This window comes from Crinia signifera, chromosome 8, assembly GCF_055691185.1.
Source record: "Crinia signifera chromosome 8, ASM5569118v1, whole genome shotgun sequence".
In the NCBI taxonomy this organism is placed as follows: domain Eukaryota; kingdom Metazoa; phylum Chordata; class Amphibia; order Anura; family Myobatrachidae; genus Crinia; species Crinia signifera.
Window position 1 is genome coordinate 161494993 of NC_139224.1, and position 12219 is coordinate 161507211.

Below are 12219 nucleotides of genomic sequence, written 5' to 3' on the forward strand. Positions count from 1 at the left end.
TGTGTTCCCTTGTGATAACTGTGCTGTCTCTGCTTCTATTGTTACCTACCCGGCTGCTGCGGTGACCAGTGGCGCCGCTGATGGCTGCCTAGGCGCTGTGCAGCTCGGCTGGTATGTGTTCCCTGTGCGACAACTGTGCTGTCCCTGCTTGTATTGTTACCTACCTGGCTGCTGCAACGACCAGTGGCGCCGCTGATGGCTGCCTAGTCGCTGTTCAGCTCGGCGGGCATGTGATCCCCGCAAGTAATGTCAATATGCTCTCAATGTAACGTGTATAATTGTCTCAATGGAATGTATGTAATGTCTCCCCACCCCATTTCATCCCTGCTTGATGCTGCACTGTAATCCACAAAAAATTCCTAGTGTGCGCAAGCACACATGGCCAATAAAGTTGATTCTATTCTATTCTATATATATGTATATATATAAAAACAGCCCCCCCCTCGCCGCGGGACACTGCCGGCCGTGGGAGGGACGCGGGAATGTATTATATTACGGTTACTACACGGGTCGACAGAGTAGACACTTCAGATGATGTCTATACTCCCACTGTAGTTATATTCTACATGCGCCCTATAATTCATTGATATACCCAATAGCAGGTATAATTGATAGATGAGGACGTACACCGAGTGTTTTTGCTCCACATTTTATCGGCTCAGTATCGGTACCTGACAAGTCCAGGGCTGATTATGCGTTATACAGCTATTATGGTACTAAGGTAACGGAAACAGTGTTTAAATTACCGTATGGAATATAACTTCCAGGTGATATACACGCGGTTTGATTAGACCCGTTTTCATAGTATAAAAGTAACTTGCCATTAATCATTTAACTAATATATTTCATCTTGAGCCAGTCTTTTTTCAATGTTATTTGTATATTGTATATGTGTACATGTATATGTTTGTTTTTATTTTCCACTTCCTTTCCGCCCACTCTTATCTCTCTAAACAGTAGCTCACTTATCACGTTTGTTATGTTTCACGGGTTTTGACAGCCTTTTTTTTCTCACGTTTTCATTCACAGTTTGTTTCGCTGGCAGTCCTGTCATAGTGACGCCGAGTGGACACTCCCCTTCGGAGGCGGCTCCGAGAGGTCCGCCGGACCGGAAGTCCTGTGCACCGGCTGTTGGCGTCCTGTATGCACGCTACCGCACACTGATCCCTATATAGTCTCCCTGGAGGTAAGATACTTTTGTGACCACATTTTGCACAATGTAATGATTGTATGGACCTGATGAAAAGACTGTTGTTTTGGTCTTGAAACGTTGTCGAACTGCTTTTACATTTATGACTTAATACAAAGATTTACTTGATTTAAGAAGTCCGTTTGAGTGCCGCCTCTTCTTCTACTCTGGGACCTGAAAGGGAACCTCGGCAGATACCAGTACTATATATATATATGTATATATATAAAAACAGCCCCCCCCTCGCCGCGGGACACTGCCGGCCGTGGGAGGGACGCGGGAATGTCCCCGAAAACCGGGACATTCCCGCGGTTTTTGGGATTGTTGGGAGTTACTGTATGGAGATATTAGAGGGAGCGAGAAGGAGTGATGGCTTTAATCTAAATAATAAGCAATGCCATTTTGTTTTTTATTATGGAAACAACTTAATGTGTTCATGAATAAAAAGTGTCTATGTGTTTATATGAAAGTATTTCTACGGAACCAATAATGCTGAATGTCAGTCTGCCTAGAATGATACTGCCATCTGCTGGATACACACAGGCATTGTCCAACATTGTGTATATTAATTCAGGGGTTATGGTATAAATCAGTGATGACTAATCTTGACACTCCAGAAGTTGTTGAACTACACATCCCAGCATGCCCTGCTACAGTCTTTCTATTTGACCATGCTAAAACTGATGCAGGGCATGTTTGGATGTGTAGTTCAACAACAGCTGGAGTGTCAAGGTTAGCCATCGTTGGTATAAATAGTACACAATGGGGGTTATTCTGGTTGACACGCTCGGATACGAATTCGCACCCTTGCAAGTCCACCAGAACCTGCTATGCGAATGGCAGGCTGCCCGCCCTCCATTTGCACTTTCACACGGCCTGCGAGTGGATGTTTTACATAAACATCCATTTGCAGGACGGGGGGAAAAAAAGAGTTGGTGCGTGCACGCATATATAAAGTGATTTCAGGTCACTTATATATGCGTGCACATTCGGGAGGAAGTGGGCGGGCGGCTAACATCCGGTGATGTCAGCTGCCCGCCCCTGGCGCCTACATCACCCAGCGATTTCCATGGAAAGGCAGAGCGCCCACAATGTTGGGTGCGTGCCCCCGGTGAACAATCTGTTTGCGGTGGACACACGCACCCGATGCACACATGCAAGCTCGATGTCTTGTTAACATTTCTGCTGTTGTAGCAGATATGCTCATTGACAAAACATTGAGCTTGCATGCGAACGAACGGACGGAAATATGGTCCGATGTCTAGGTGGACCACTACTGGTCAACAGTGACTAGGTTGACACCTTAAAAAGGTCGATATTGACAAAACGTTGTCATAGGCATGGTTGAATCAGATTCTACTTATTAATTTAGCATCTCCTAGAAGACAATAAATAGAATCTGATTGGTTGCTATCGGCAACATCCCATCTTCAGTAGAACTCCCATCTTAGTACATATACCCCTTCTTGTCTAATAATTGCATGACCTATGATGCTCTCCTGAAACTCTGATAATTATGGTGACTGTGCTTATTCCAATATGGGTTCATCCCGAATGAATGCCTTTTAGTAACTCATCTATCTATGGGTTCTAGACTTGAACCTTTATCAACATCCAATATATGCAGGCTGTGGACACAAGATAATATCCGAAATATAACTTTTATTAAAAAATTATGATTTTCCATAAGTTATAAACACATTGCAGATGTGCGAAACATAGCTGTACAATTTTTCCATCCCTGAGTTCTAGATTTTTTAAAGTGTTCTGCCATTCAATTGTGACTCCTCATAATGAAATGTATAGCTACATTTCACCGACGCGTTTCGTCTCCACTTGAGACTTCATCAGGGGTATCAAAATGGGAAAACAATTGCGAGGTGTTGAAAGAGATGCATCAAGCTGGTACTGTAGGTAGGTGAAGGTGCAGACACTTTAATATATACAAGTGTTAATGAGATCAGTATTTCCCTGGGTATATTTAGACATATCACTTATCTCGTACCAAGAAACAAACAATAATGTTGTCAGTACACTCATTATGCTTTGATCTATGGGTAACCAGAATCTCCTATCAGACTGACATGATGTTAGCAACAACCTTTGATTAAGATTGAAGATAATGTCTGTACATTATACTGTACCATTCCCTGTAAGGTGACTTAAAAAACTCGTTGTTCATGTTCGAAATTTGAGAGTTGAACGTGTTTGTTGGGATGTTTGTATAGATATCTGAACATCCGATTCCAACCTGTAAGGGCGTGGAACAGCTGGTCCTGGCTTCCGACAGGCAGTGTGTATTTTACAGATCTCTTTGATCTCATAGACGCTGCCGCTGTTTACTACACCTTCTGTATTTTGATTGTGAAATCATTTTAATTATTTTTTGCTCCATGGGAATTGAGTTTTTATTATTATTATGTTTTTCAAAACTGATGGGTGTTGGGGTTGCGTAGAGACATAACGGGCGCCTCTGACTGGCTGTTAGCTCCCCGTAATACACATCTCTTTACGCCACTCTTAATTTTTGTATTGAAAAGTGGCTCAAGAATACTGTGACACAACAAATGGGCAGAAGGTTGCCTTGTATTTATTATACATTTTATGAGTTACCTGTTTTCTTATTTTTTGAAAGGATCCATTTTATGTGGCCCTTTGTAGAATGTGATATTCACCCCCACTAGTCATTTAAAACAGTTCGCCGCCTGATAGTCAAAACTGTAGATCCCAGCCTGACCATGTTACGATTAAGGTCATCTTAATGTACATATGGGCTCCCTGAGCAGCTGCACAGAGCCCCATAATTCCAGGGGCCTTCCAGCCGGAGTGGGCTGGGCCAGAGGGTATTGCCTACAGACAGTGCCGTAACTAGAAAATGTCGTCGTCCCCTCCTGCAAAACTGTCTCTGCCCCCCCCAGGCAGTTCAGGACGGATACAGGGGGAGGTAGGTGGTACCTGGACAGCGTGGGGTCTGGGCAGCATCCGGGAGCTGTGAGGGCAGTCTGCAGTGTCTGGGAAGCACTGAGTGAGCTGACAGCAGCGGCAGAATTTGAAAATTCAAAAGATAGACCGCTGATTGGTTGAGAAAGAGAGCACTGTCAGCCAATCAGCAGCCAGCCTATCTTTTTAATTTTCAAATTCTGCCACCGTGTCTGCTCACTCTGCACTTCCCAGACACTGCGGACGTTCGCTGCACCCACAGCCCCCGGGCGCTTCACGCTGCCCGGACCCCACGCTGCTCAGGTACCACCTGCCTCCCCTTGTACCCGTCCTCCGACTCCCGCAGGTTACAGCGCCGGGACCCTGCGCCGCTATGGAGCCTACTTCCCCCGCCACACCTTGGGCTGCGGAGCCCTAGTTACGCCAGTGCCTACAGAGGTTCTTGGGTGTCAGGTAGCAAATACTGGGGCAGATGTATTACGCCTGGAGAAGAAATAAACTGGAGATAAAATGAAAAGAGATAAAGCACCAGCCAAAGAACTGTGTTTGAAAATGACAGTTGGGAGCTGATTTGTTGGTGCTTTATCTCCTTTTACTTTATCTCCAGTTTATCTCTTCTAAAGGCTTAATACATCTGCCCCATTGTTCTGATTGTGAATTACACAAAGTGCCCAGGTTTCTGTCAGCATGCTTATTGGTGGATGTCTGGAGCTCTCCACTAATCAGAGTGTAGCATTCGCTACCTGCTTCCCAGCCCGCAGCCACACAGTGATTGGCTGTCAGCATGGTGGATAGTTGGAGTTACAGTATCCTCCAATCAGAGTGCTAACAACCATTCACATGTGGAGAGACAGAACGAAACTGCAGGAGGTGTAAGCGAACATCAATTTATTTGCCTTACTGGGTGGTGAGGAGCATTGCTTTGCCCAGGGCCTACAATGGTCCTGCACTATGGTATTGTACCTGAATTTCATTTAACAATTCATCTTATATTGTTTAATAACAATAAAGTGTTTTTTTTATTTGATTTGGTGCTCTTAACCCCTTCATGACAGAGCCAGTTTGTGCCTTCATGACAGAGCCCTTTTTTTCAAATCTGACATGTCTCACTTAAGTGGGGATAACTTTTTTTTGCTTTTACTTATCCCAGTGATTTTGAGATTGTTTTCTCGTGACACATTGTACTTCAAGTTAGTGGTAAATTTGGGTCGATACAGTCTGTGTTTTTTTGTGAAAAATACCAAAATATCGTGAAAAAATGGAAAATTTAGCAATTTGCAAAATGTTAAATTTTCTGCTTGTGAGACAAATAATCATACCACTCAAAATAGTTAATAACTAACATAGACCATATGTCTACTTTATGTTGCCATCATTATTTCAACTTCCTTTTAATTTTTTTGGACACTAGGAGGCTTACAATATGAATAGCAAATTCTCAAATTTTCAAGAAAATTTCAAACACTGATTTTTTTAGGGATCAGTTCAGTTCTGATGTGACTTTGAGGGACTTGTATGTGAGACACCCCCATAAATGATGCCATTTCAAAAACTGCACCCCTCACAGTATTCAAAACAGCATTTTGGAAGTTTGTTAACCCTTTAGGTGTTTCACAGGAATTAAAACAAAGTGTAGGTGAAATTTCAAAATTTCTTTTTTTTTGCAGAGTTTCAATTTTAATACATTTTTCTAACGAATACAGTAGATTTTACTAGAGAAATGTGACTAAAAATTGATTCCCCCAATTCTTTTGTTTTCAAAAATATCCTATATGTGGCACTAGTGTGCACGTTGACCAAACCACAGGCTTCATAATAGAAGGAGCACCTACTTGATTTTGGAGCCTCCTTTTTATGAGATTTTTTTTTAGGCACCATGTAGGTTTCTAGGCACCATAAGTGCTAAAAGTTAGGAACCTCCCCCACAAGTCACCCCATTTTGCAATCTACACCCCTCGGGAATTCATCTAGGGGTATAGTGTACATTTCAAACCCCCAGGGGTTTCACCAATTTTGGTACAACTGGGATGTGAAAATGGAAAATTACATTTTTTTACACAAACATGCAGTTCTGGCTCAAAATTTTTCATTTTCACAAGGTATGAAGGAGAAAAAGCACCCCAAAATCTGTGCCCCAATTTCTCCCGAGTACGGCAATGCCTCACATGTGACCAAAAAAGACCAGTTGGGTGCATGGCAGGACTCAGAAGGGAAGGAGTGTTTTTTGGATTTTGCAGCACAGATTTTGGTGGAATGAATGGTGGGTGCTATGTTGCACCAATACAGTGGAACCCCCCCACAAGTCACCCCATTTAGCAAAGTACACCCCTCAGGGAATTCATCTAGGGGTATAGTGTACATTTCAAACCCCCAGGGGTTTCACCAATTTTGGTACAACTGGGCTGTGAAAATGAAAAATTAAATTTTTTTACACAAACATGCACTTCTGGCTCAAGATTTTTCATTTTCACAAGGAATGAAGGAGACAAAGCACCCCAAAGTCTGTGCCCCAATTTCTCCCGAGTATGGCAATGCCTCACATGTGACCAAAAAATACCAGTTGGGCGCATGGCAGGACTCAGAAGGGAAGGAGTGATTTTTGGATTTTGCAGCTCAGATTCTGGTGGAATTTTGGTGGGTGCTATGTCGCATTAGCAAGACCCCCCAAGCACCAATACAGTGGAACCCCCCCACAAGTCACCCCATTTTGCAAAGTACACCCCTCAGGGAATTCATCTAGGGGTATAGTGTACATTTCAAACCCCCAGGGGTTTCACCAATTTTGATACAAGTGGGCAGTGAAAATGAAAAATTACATTTTTTTACACAAAAATGCAGTTCTGGCTCAAAATTTTTCATTTTCAGAAGGTATGAAGGAGAAAAAGCACCCCAAAATCTGTGCCCCAATTTCTCCCGAGTACAGCAATGCCTCACATGTGACCAAAAAATACCAGTTGGGCGCATGGCAGGACTCAGAAGGGAAGGAGTGATTTTTGGATTTTGCAGCTCAGATTCTGGTGGAATTTTGGTGGGTGCTATGTCGCATTAGCAAGACCCCCCAAGCACCAATACAGTGGAACCCCCCCACAAGTCACCCCATTTTGCAAAGTACACCCCTCAGGGAATTCATCTAGGGGTATAGTGTACATTTCAAACCCCCAGGGGTTTCACCAATTTTGATACAAGTGGGCAGTGAAAATGAAAAATTACATTTTTTTACACAAAAATGCAGTTCTGGCTCAAAATTTTTCATTTTCAGAAGGTATGAAGGAGAAAAAGCACCCCAAAATCTGTGCCCCAATTTCTCCCGAGTACGGCAATGCCTCACATGTGACCAAAAAATACCAGTTGGGTGCATGGCAGGACTCAGAAGGGAAGGAGTGATTTTTGGATTTTGCAGCTCAGATTCTGGTGGAATTTTGGTGGGTGCTATGTCGCATTAGCAAGACCCCCCAAGCACCAATACAGTGGAACCCCCCCACAAGTCACCCCATTTTGCAAAGTACACCCCTCAGGGAATTCATCTAGGGGTATAGTGTACATTTCAAACCCCCAGGGGTTTCACCAATTTTGGTACAACTGGGATGTGAAAATTAAAAATTACATTTTTTTACACAAAAATGCAGTTCTGGCTCAAAATTTTTCATTTTCAGAAGGTATGAAGGAGAAAAAGCACCCCAAAATCTGTGCCCCAATTTCTCCCGAGTACGGCAATGCCTCACATGTGACCAAAAAATACCAGTTGGGTGCATGGCAGGACTCAGAAGGGAAGGAGTGATTTTTGGATTTTGCAGCTCAGATTCTGGTGGAATTTTGGTGGGTGCTATGTCGCATTAGCAAGACCCCCCAAGCACCAATACAGTGGAACCCCCCCACAAGTCACCCCATTTTGCAAAGTACACCCCTCAGGGAATTCATCTAGGGGTATAGTGTACATTTCAAACCCCCAGGGGTTTCACCAATTTTGGTACAACTGGGCTGTGAAAATGAAAAATTACATTTTTTTACACAAACATGCACTTCTGGCTCAAAATTTTTCATTTTCACAAGGAATGAAGGAGACAAAGCACCCCAAAGTCTGTGCCCCAATTTCTCCCGAGTATGGCAATGCCTCACATGTGACCAAAAAATACCAGTTGGGCGCATGGCAGGACTCAGAAGGGAAGGAGTGATTTTTGGATTTTGCAGCTCAGATTCTGGTGGAATTTTGGTGGGTGCTATGTCGCATTAGCAAGACCCCCCAAGCACCAATACAGTGGAACCCCCCCACAAGTCACCCCATTTTGCAAAGTACACCCCTCAGGGAATTCATCTAGGGGTATAGTGTACATTTCAAACCCCCAGGGGTTTCACCAATTTTGATACAAGTGGGCAGTGAAAATGAAAAATTACATTTTTTTACACAAAAATGCAGTTCTGGCTCAAAATTTTTCATTTTCAGAAGGTATGAAGGAGAAAAAGCACCCCAAAATCTGTGCCCCAATTTCTCCCGAGTACGGCAATGCCTCACATGTGACCAAAAAATACCAGTTGGGTGCATGGCAGGACTCAGAAGGGAAGGAGTGATTTTTGGATTTTGCAGCTCAGATTCTGGTGGAATTTTGGTGGGTGCTATGTCGCATTAGCAAGACCCCCCAAGCACCAATACAGTGGAACCCCCCCACAAGTCACCCCATTTTGCAAAGTACACCCCTCAGGGAATTCATCTAGGGGTATAGTGTACATTTCAAACCCCCAGGGGTTTCACCAATTTTGATACAAGTGGGCAGTGAAAATGAAAAATTACATTTTTTTACACAAAAATGCAGTTCTGGCTCAAAATTTTTCATTTTCAGAAGGTATGAAGGAGAAAAAGCACCCCAAAATCTGTGCCCCAATTTCTCCCGAGTACGGCAATGCCTCACATGTGACTAAAAAATACCAGTTGGGCGCATGGCAGGACTCAGAAGGGAAGGAGTGATTTTTGGATTTTGCAGCACAGATTTTGGTGGAATGAATGGTGGGTGCTATGTTGCATTACCAATACAGTGGAACCCCCCCACAAGTCACCCCATTTTGCAAAGTACAACCCTCAGGGAATTCATCTAGGGGTATAGTGTACATTTCAAACCCCCAGGGGTTTCACCAATTGTGGTACAACTGGGCTGTGAAAATGAAAAATTACATTTTTTTTACACAAAAATGCAGTTCTGGCTCAAAATTTTTCATTTTCACAAGGAATGAAGGAGACAAAGCACCCCAAAGTCTGTGCCCCAATTTCTCCCGAGTACGGCAATGCCTCACATGTGACCAAAAAATACCAGTTGGGCGCATGGCAGGACTCAGAAGGGAAGGAGTGATTTTTGGATTTTGGAGCACAGATTTTGGTGGAATGAATGGTGGGTGCTATGTTGCATTACCAATACAGTGGAACCCCCCCACAAGTCACCCCATTTTGCAAAGTACACCCCTCAGGGAATTTATCTAGGGGTATAGTGTACATTTCAAACCCCCAGGGGTTTCACCAATTGTGGTACAACTGGGCTGTGAAAATGAAAAATTACATTTTTTTTACACAAAAATGCAGTTCTGGCTCAAAATTTTTCATTTTCACAAGGAATGAAGGAGACAAAGCACCCCAAAGTCTGTGCCCCAATTTCTCCCGAGTACGGCAATGCCTCACATGTGACCAAAAAATACCAGTTGGGTGCATGGCAGGACTCAGAAGGGAAGGAGTGATTTTTGGATTTTGCAGCTCAGATTCTGGTGGAATGAATGGTGGGTGCTATATGGCATTAGCAAGACCCCCGAAGCACGGTGAAATGATGAACCTAATAATCCATAGATGTGTGGTATATTTTGAAACACTCCTTCATACATAGGCCGGGTTTGTCGGGGCAAGTTTCACAGTGGAAAATAGTTTCCTTTCTTATTCCCTTTTTATAGCAAACTTTGCACCTTTTTTGTGTCCTGCCCTTTCTTGCAGTGGAGGGGATTTCGTTGGGAAAATGCTGCCCTGGTACAATACGGGGGCCAGTACTAGAAGTACTGGGGCCCTCTGCCTGCTGGTTCCCAAATACTAGGCCCTTTATGACTTCCTCTTGAAAGTGCATAAATGTCCCCCTCTGGCCGGTAGAACGGAATAGCACGTAAGCGTTATACAGTGCCATCTGGATGATATACACGGCCAGCTTCTTGTACCAGATATTTGTTTTCCGCAGGGCACTGTACGGCTTCAGTACCTGATCTGAAAGATCCACTCCGCCCATGTACTTATTGTAATCTAGGATACAATTTGGTTTTGAGGTGTGGGTACTGGTACCTCGTACAGGGATGGAGGTGGTACTGTCTCCATGAATTGTTGTCAGTATAAGGACATCCCTCTTGTCCTTATATTTGACCAACAACATATTTTCGGTGCATATTCCCCTGCTTTCACCCCTTCTTAGTACTTGGGCAATGTGCGTTTTGGGGAGGCCTCTTTGGTTCTTGCGCACAGTACCGCAAGCTGCTGTACCTCTTGAACCAAGAGCCTTAAACAGGGGGATGCTGGTGTAAAAGTTATCCACATAGAGGTGATAACCTTTATCCAGGAAGGGGTGCACTAAATCCCAGACAATTTTTCCACTAACACCTACGAGGGAGGGGGGGCATTCTGGCGGTTCAATTCTTGAATCCTTCCCTTCATATACCCTAAACTTGTGGGTGTACCCTGTGGTGCTTTCACACAGCTTATACATTTTTATGCCATACCTTGCCCTCTTACTGGGAAGGTACTGGCGGAATTTAACCCTTCCTTTAAAATGTATAAGGGACTCGTCGATACTAATACATTTATCAGGGATGTATAGCTCTGCAAATTTGGCACTGAAATGATCAATGACCGGCCTGACTTTGAATAGCCTGTCAAAGGTGGGATCATCTCTGGGTGGGCACTGTGCATTATCGGTGTAATGTATAAATTTATGGATTGCCTCAAAACGAGCCCGGGGCATGGCCATACGGTGAAATGGGGTGCTGTACAGAACATCTGTACTCCAATATTGCCTAATTTGTGGCTTTTTTACTATGCCCATATGTAACACCAGACCCCAAAACGTCATCATCTCTACTGCATCTACAGGGGTCCACCTAGCAAATGATGACGTGGGGTTTTGAGCAATAAACTGCTGGGCATATAAATTAGTTTGGTCCACCATTAAATTTATAAAATCATCAGAGAAAAATAATTTGAAAAAGTCAATTTCTCTGAGACCTGTTGAATCAAATTGGATTCCTGGGATGGCCAAAAACTCAGGAACCTGGGGCTCAAAATTGTCTGGTGGTGGGGTCCATACGAGATCAATTATTGGGGGGGGGTCTCAGCTGCTCTACGGGGGCGTCTTTGAGGGGGTCCCTCATCATCAGAGGAGGAAGAGGAGCTTAAGACAAATCCTTCAAATTCCCCGCTTGCCTCACTGGCTGTGTCAGAGTCAGAGGCAAGCATGGCATATGCCTCCTCCACCGAATACATTCTCCTGGATGACTGGGACGACATTTGGGATGACATTTGGGATGCCATTTATATTTTTGTGTTACTGGTAGTGAAATGTTTCAACACGTGTATAGTGTAGGGGGGGGTACAAACTTTATTTCAACCCGGGGGGTATGTAGTGTGTAGTGTGTATGTAGTGCAGAAAAAAAAAAATACAAAAAAAAAAAAATTGAAGGGTTCAAAAAAAAAAAAATGGAAGGGGTTAAAAAAAAAAAAATGGAAGGGGTTAAAAAAAAAAAAATGGAAGGGGTTAAAAAAAAAAAAATGGAAGGGGTTAAAAAAAAAAAAAGGTCCTGCGCCAAAAATTGAGCACAGATGTTGGTCAGTAACGTCCGTCAACAGGAATTTGATCCAAAAAAAAAAAAAAAATAGATCAACCCTGTGCCGAAAAAGCTGATCAGTGATGTACGTCACTGATCAGCGCACAGTGGCCACAGGACACACACAAAATCACAGTGTGTGTAAAAAAAAAAATTTAAAAAAGACCCCACAGCACTCACAAAAAATAAAAAAAGGTGATCAGTGATGCGACACTGATTACCAGTGAGGGGCAGCAGGTGCACAACCTTTGGTGGTA